This window comes from Scomber scombrus, chromosome 12 (genome assembly GCF_963691925.1).
Source record: "Scomber scombrus chromosome 12, fScoSco1.1, whole genome shotgun sequence".
Lineage (NCBI taxonomy): Eukaryota > Metazoa > Chordata > Actinopteri > Scombriformes > Scombridae > Scomber > Scomber scombrus.
In genome coordinates, this window is record NC_084981.1 from 15045335 (window position 1) to 15052532 (window position 7198).

A 7198-nucleotide genomic window follows, 5' to 3' on the forward strand; every position below is an offset into this window, starting at 1 on the left:
TGTCTCCTCTTTATAGCTCATTATTCAAGTCACCAGAAAACTGTTAAGCTCACAGTTGGAACATTGTAGATCAGATTTAAACCAGATCCAACAGAGGGAGTGTACAGCGTGTCCATATTACAACCTGAGGATTTATTATTAACCTGAAATGGTCATGTTTCATCATGCACCGCTTAAGGAACATACAGATATTTTTGCAGAATAACTGAATAAAATGTTTCAATTAAGGCTAGAAAAATGTAAGCAAAATGCCCAGTTTATTTTATTTATGTCTTTATTGTGTTTTTGTGATTTGTGTCAGTTCCTTAATTTAACAATAATAGTTAAGTGATTTTGATGTACTTGTTCGTGTGTTGTTTGAATGACAGTGTGGTAAACACAGTCCAGAGGGAGGCCTAGTTCAAGGGTAAGGCCTTTGCGTCACAGTAAACTGGACCGACTTTGCCATCTGTTGGATCATGACAGCATTACACCTCCTGTTGTTCCTCCAGCCATCCCTGACAGTATTGTAATAAGTGTAATTTTCCTGAGTGAGGTGAGAACAAAAAAATGGCTGCTAATAGGAGACAGATTTGTTTTTCTCATCTATAAATCATTACCTGGGCTTTTTCTGGGTGTGGTGATGATGATGTATGCATTGAGGTGTGCATACGCGCTTTGTCCACTAGGTGTCATGCTGCACCTGCAATATGCTGCACATCTGTAATACTGGACATATGAGGGCCAGACAAATAACGCCATCACTCATCAGAATTTTTTGAATTACCTTCAGCTCTTATGTTCTGTCTCCTAAATCATGAATGCACTGACGTGTTGTATTGTGATTACGGACAAGCAGTGTAACAGGAGTTAATTTTCATTACTGAGTCCCTTGTCTGAGATGTCACATCTTCTTTGTCTCTGCAGTATTATTGTGGGATCCAGACAGACAGTGCACCTTCCTGAGTGTAACATGACTGATGGTTTGTCTCACACAGCAGAGAGGCCCCAACCATAACAATGGACACAGCATGACATAACGTATCACAATAACTGATGGATATAGGACCTGAAAGCCACTGAGAACATTAGGTCTGTTTTTATGGCTTTGAGGAATCTGTAGTTTATTTTTCACTAACTACAAACTCGGTCCCATAACGCCAGATCAGAAAGACCGCCCCCCTTTCCCATCTGCAGAGTCAGGGTCAGTTCTCAAGTAAATTTCATTGAGAAATGTTTTGTCTTCATAATGTTCTAAGTTAGAGATACCAGAACAATATGCAAAGAGATAAGATAGTTCAACAAAACAAATCGGGTCCAACACTGAATCTTGGCATGTAGAAGGGCATTTTTGGAATTCTGCATCTGATCCCGGGATGGACTGGATCCCAACATAGCAGATCTTATCCCCTCTGAGCCCTAACAACTGGGAGCAGCTAAATGATTCCAGCAATGCACATCCTTTTAATAGTGAGATATTTGGCTGTGTTTTGCTTGAATCTATTTTAGATTTGATAGCATTCGCCTAGTTTTGTGTGTGTGTGTGTGTGTGTGTGTGTGTGTGTGTGTGTGTGTGTGTGTGTGTGTGTGTGTGAATTTACACATTCACACCACTGAAATAAAATTAATTCCATTTTTTGTTTGTGTTTATCTGAATGACTCATTTGTGTACTTGCAAAGGTAAACTTGTCTCATGGTCTTCTTTTGAGCTGAAGCCATCAGGATTCTTGTCATCAGTGCTGAAACATTGTTTCTGCCTGTGATTTGCATTCTGTACCTGAGTTGCACTGCTGTGGAATGTAATGGGCACTGACACTGGTTTAATGAGTGCATGTACACCCAGGGCCAAATGCAATTACATGCTCTCACAGGCAACCATCAAAAAACAGGCAGCTGTTAACAGCCATTCATCGCGGATGGTCATGCAGTTAACTGTATTTGTAGGACAGGGGGGGTGAGAGGAAAGAATAGAGAGACAGAGAGGGGGTAGGGGGGCTAAATTCATTATGAGACAGATAACGGAGTAGCATCTGTCAGCACTGGCACTTTACCACAGCTCTTTTTGCCTGACTCAGTTTCACCAGTGAGAGTCCAGCCACGCTTTCCACTCAGTAAAATGTTTGCACACATCCTGCAGAAGTGTGGGAAATACCGGGAGCACAGAGGCCGTTCAGGAAGGAAGATGTTTTGTAGACTTTTGCATGCTCACATTAGGCTTATGGTCTCATTTATTTGGTCTACAGTTTGAATAAATGCAATCCCAACTGTCTCACATGTTGCAGTTCTGATCACCAATCATAAATTTCAGCTATAAAAAGAACAAGGTGTTACAAATAAAAGAAGTCTTCAGCAGACATTCCTGCTTTGGAAACCTGTTAACTGCACACCTTACAAGGCAGAGCTTGCACTGTGCTGTCTGCTCTGACAAGTCAATAAAACCCACTGGTATGCTGAACATTTTTGGTAGGCAAGATAGATATGAGGCTGCAGTGGAATTTGATCAGGCAGGGAGCCAGCCTTCTGTTCATTACAGAGCTTTCCAGCCGTCACATACCCTCCCAGTAAGCACACCTCAACCTGAGGAAAAGTATTACTGACTGGCACGTCAAAAGCCTTCACCCACCCTCCGCCTCCCCTCACCTGCCTGTCTTCATCGCTGTCACACATGCATGTGCTCACGCCCACACACGCTACAGTAGACTACATACAGTGCATGCACACATGCACTCACTCTCGATTTGCATTGGGAGGGATGGCAGGAAAGTGGAAAATATGAAAAGGCTTGAAACTCCATGGCAGATGTGGGCTGACAGGGTGGGAGAGATGGAAGTGGAACTGGGAGTATTTTGAGATTTAGCTGCAAAACAGTTGCTCTCCAATATGTTTTGTACCACTGTGATCTCAGGCTTAACTCAGTTGATAAGATGACCTTGCCTATAAGATGATCATTCTTGAACTATGTCCTGCTTAAGCTTGACTTTAGACCCACCAGAGCACAGCTAACACACTCACCCATCACTCAAGAACACTTTCTAATACGCCATACCTTTTAAATGAGTTACAAATAATTTAACAAACCGTGGATACAGAGAGCCTATGGGTTTGTGAAAAATCCCTTTGGCCTTTTGATCACTTCTTTCTGGAGAAGGGCTGCAGAGCATCTGAACCAAAACTGTTTGGTAACAACTTAAATACATTCACACCTGCAGACTTCTTACTAAATAAGTGAAAACCCCTGTGAAGGTGGACAACAGTTACCTTAAAGAATTCAAATTGAGTTTTTACCTTTTTTAGTCCATGAATTTCCTCTATTCAATTAGAGGATCTAAAGATACGTGGTGTCATATTTTGTGAAGATTGTAAAGCTCTATGGGCTGTATAAATGAAGGTGACTTGACTTTATCTTCTGCACCTGACTAGTTTTCTTCCAGTTCAACTTATTGAGAGCAGAGAGGCTACTCCTTCCTCACAATGTGGCAGCTGTATTTTGGAACTTCAACCCCTCCACTGGCTTGCACTATACCACCGAAAACAAATACATTTCTTGGCAGCACGTCAGTGTCATTGTTCTAAAATGAATCCGTTCTTATCATGTTATACTTGCATCAGCTTCTACCTTCCCTTGTTTTTTTGTCTTCAGCAACTTAGTGTGTGTGCATACTCAGTACTATAGCAACAGCACAAACCTTGTCTCATTAAACACATTTTCATAAAACTAGCTGTAGCCTAACATGATGCACTCCAGGTCCAACATACTGTATTTCCTTCCTCTGACCCAGCTGCTAATGATAAACACCACACTGTTGAGCAGGCCCTCTGAGGAGAAATATAATCTTTTTCCCTGATATGAACTTGTATCATAAAAGGCTATGCCATTTACTGTTACTGTACTTGGGGATAATTATCATCCTTGTATATCATGTTTTCCCTTGTAATTATGTCATAATTCAAAGGCTTCCCCGGTGAGCTAAAAACGGTCAGGTATGTCATCATATAACAAACTCTTCTCTGAGGAACAGGCCTATTAATTGTCAGGATATAATTACATTCACAACACCCTGAGGGCCCGTCTCGTTTAGTCATTTCAGAGTTACTGATCCAAACTATAATTAGAGAATGTAATCACACAGGTATGGACCTCCAGGATTTATTTTTCAGCATGACTGAAGGCTGATTGAAACGACATCTGTGGTTGGGCACCAGGCAGGAAATGCTTACGACCTGGCACGTGTTCAACAGCCACATGCAGTGGCACCAGGCGGCATACCATACCAGCAGAGTTCATAATTTACATACACAAACATGCGCACATGGATGGGTGGCTCTGCTAATTTGTCTGACGTGTGTATATTCCTGTTACCTCAGGAACAATTTCTTGAGTGGCATGCATGTATGTGTGTGCATCTGCCTCTGAATGCCCTCGTGCGGTTATGCCACCCTTGTGTGGCACTTTTTGCCAGTGTTAACAAGTGACCTCATCCCTTTATGTCTTTCCGATCTCAAATGCCATCCAATAAACTACTCATTTCTCACCTCTTCATGCACTCTCTCTCTCCATTAAAAAACCTCTTACTTCTCTCACTGACACCCACTCAACGAGACCTCAAGACAGGCCAGGGAGAACATAAAGTACCTGCACACTATGAAGTGATTTCCAGTGAGAAATGATTAATCACTTTCAGTAAGTTTCAACAACATTGTGTGATGTAGACCAAAGACTTAAACTTGGATAACTTTCAGAAGAGTGAATGTTGAATGAAAGAAAATAAAGTGTGCTATGAACTGGGGGCATTGAGTTTGAAAGATAAGCAGTTTCAACATGCAGCAGAGGTCTAATGAAAGACTCTATTATTGCATATTGATGCAATATACATATTGTTGCATCACGAGAATTGTAGGCCCTAGTGCTTTTGAAGCTTGACTTACACTGGGGGCTTTGGGTCAGGATATTTCAGCCTCAGCTCCTTCAATGTTGACCATCTTTGTATTTTGAAAGTCTTTCAGTTGCAATAATAAATCACTGTAGTGCCACTTTAAAGGTACCATAGGGAGATTTTGACCGCTAGTAGCACTATGAGCATATGTGTGAGTATGCAGGCACCATGATACATAATCTGGTTGCTAGTTTCACATTATTCGATTTATCAACAGTTTGCGGTGGTAACAATGGATTGTATATAAATATGCGTCTCCACTTCCTGCTTTCCTTCTTATGCAAAACTAAAACCAAAAAACTTCTTTGTAGGAGCTTCCATCTTGCTTGTGTGACATCATTTGGAGCAAAGTCTGCACAGCAAAGTCAGGCAGCGGGATGACAGCCCACAGGACACGCCCCTCAGCTGCTGGTTTAAGAACGGCTGTCACAGCTGTCAAACATAATGTCACACCCCCTTTTTATACCGTAAAAAACTAATTAAAAACAAACATATTGAAAAATGAGCACTTGGACAAACAGAATGTTAAGAATTGCCTCAAATGACAGAAACCATCTTTGTGAAAAACATATTTATTTTGTTGGTAGATTCCGCTAACATGGAAGGAGCGGAACTCATGACCTATACTGCAGTCAGCCACCAGGGAGCAATCAAGATGTTTTGGCTTCACGTTTGGGAGGCTGTCAGGACATCCATCTATACAGTCAATGGTGGGAATGCTTAAATAAACGTGGCTATATGTCAACAAAGGTGAGATAGAAGAAGTCAGCCAGCTCGCAATCATGGTTGTAAACACTGCTGGGTTTAGATATTTTAAACTAGCATTGCAGATGTTGTATGTGGAGGGAAATGCATTTAACACATTTGTTAAGCATCAAGGATACACAATGTGATTCAATGAGTAACACTGAATGTTGAAAGAAAATCTCTCAGGGAGCCTTTATGTGTATATTGTGCGTATATGGTGCATCTTAGTGAATAAAATTTTACTTGACAAGTTAGCAAAAATGAATAGCTCAGAGAGTTACATAGAGAGTGAAAGAAATATGGGGGTCAGTGGGGGCCCAGAGCTCTTTTTTTTAGCCCTGAGGCTCCTTAGTGGATTAATCTGGCCCTGCCTATAAGTTAATCAGCAGGCGAACTGTATTTTGGTGTTCTGGACTGTATTTTTTCTTTCACTGAAATACAGAACCTGACCTTCATGTTTTGTGTGGTAGAAAATCATTACACTGTACATTCCTTGAGGATGAACAGTTTATCATCTTTACTGATGTGACAATACATTCCTTGATTCTGAAACATCTATTTGCTTTTTGGCAGATTTAACAGTGTGAACTGGAATACATGACTGTTTTATGTGAACAGCTCTCAAACATCTGATCCAAAACAAGTTCAAGAGTACAAAAAGCAAAAAGAAAAAGAAGGCTGTTATTGCATCACTGCGGTGACAGAGGCTAACAAACATTCACTTACCAAACTTACATGACTAATTAGTTTTCTTTTCTGTGAACTTGGCCAGCGATTTGGGCTTTGATCTATTTAATAAATCTAATAGTGATTAATGAAATGTCTAGCTATACGCAGGGAGATTAAGTTAATTGCCTTCACCTTTACACTGAGTGGAATATTAATCAAGAACCTGAAAATGTTGCTCTTCTTTAGAAGTTCAGTCTATGATTGAGTCATAGAAAAAGTGGGTGAGCAATGTTTTCTCTTCGTGGTTGAATCATGCATGGACAGCAAAAACAGAGTGTTTCTATGAGCAAGGAGCTGAAGATGGGGTTAGGGGAACAATGACACATCATGTATCATCTTACAAGTCCCAATGCTGCTCTGACTAAAGCTCTAGACAGCAGAATGATTGAGTAACAACTTACCATAAAACCACTCCCAACCAATTTCAGATTCTAAATATGTTGTGTGTGTATGTGCAGGCTTCACGTTTGTCCCTCAGCACAATTTTGACTCAACATACTGTATTAATATATCCCCCCTGGTTCTATTTAAATAAGATAGATATGGTGGCTGGGGCATCATGTTCACTGCATTTATCATTGTTATATTCAGATGAAATCATCATTTTCCCGAAAGCATGAGAAGAGCAGTGGAGCATTTTTTCACAACCACTGCACTTTCCATCATACTGCATGTAAAGTCAGAAGTCTTGTTCGCTTTGGCATGTGCACAGTACAGAGCTGCATTTCTTATGATGCACATCTCAAAAAACGATTTCCTGCTTTGTTTTGAAAATGTTGCATATGAAAAAGAAAAACAGCAGGACCTGG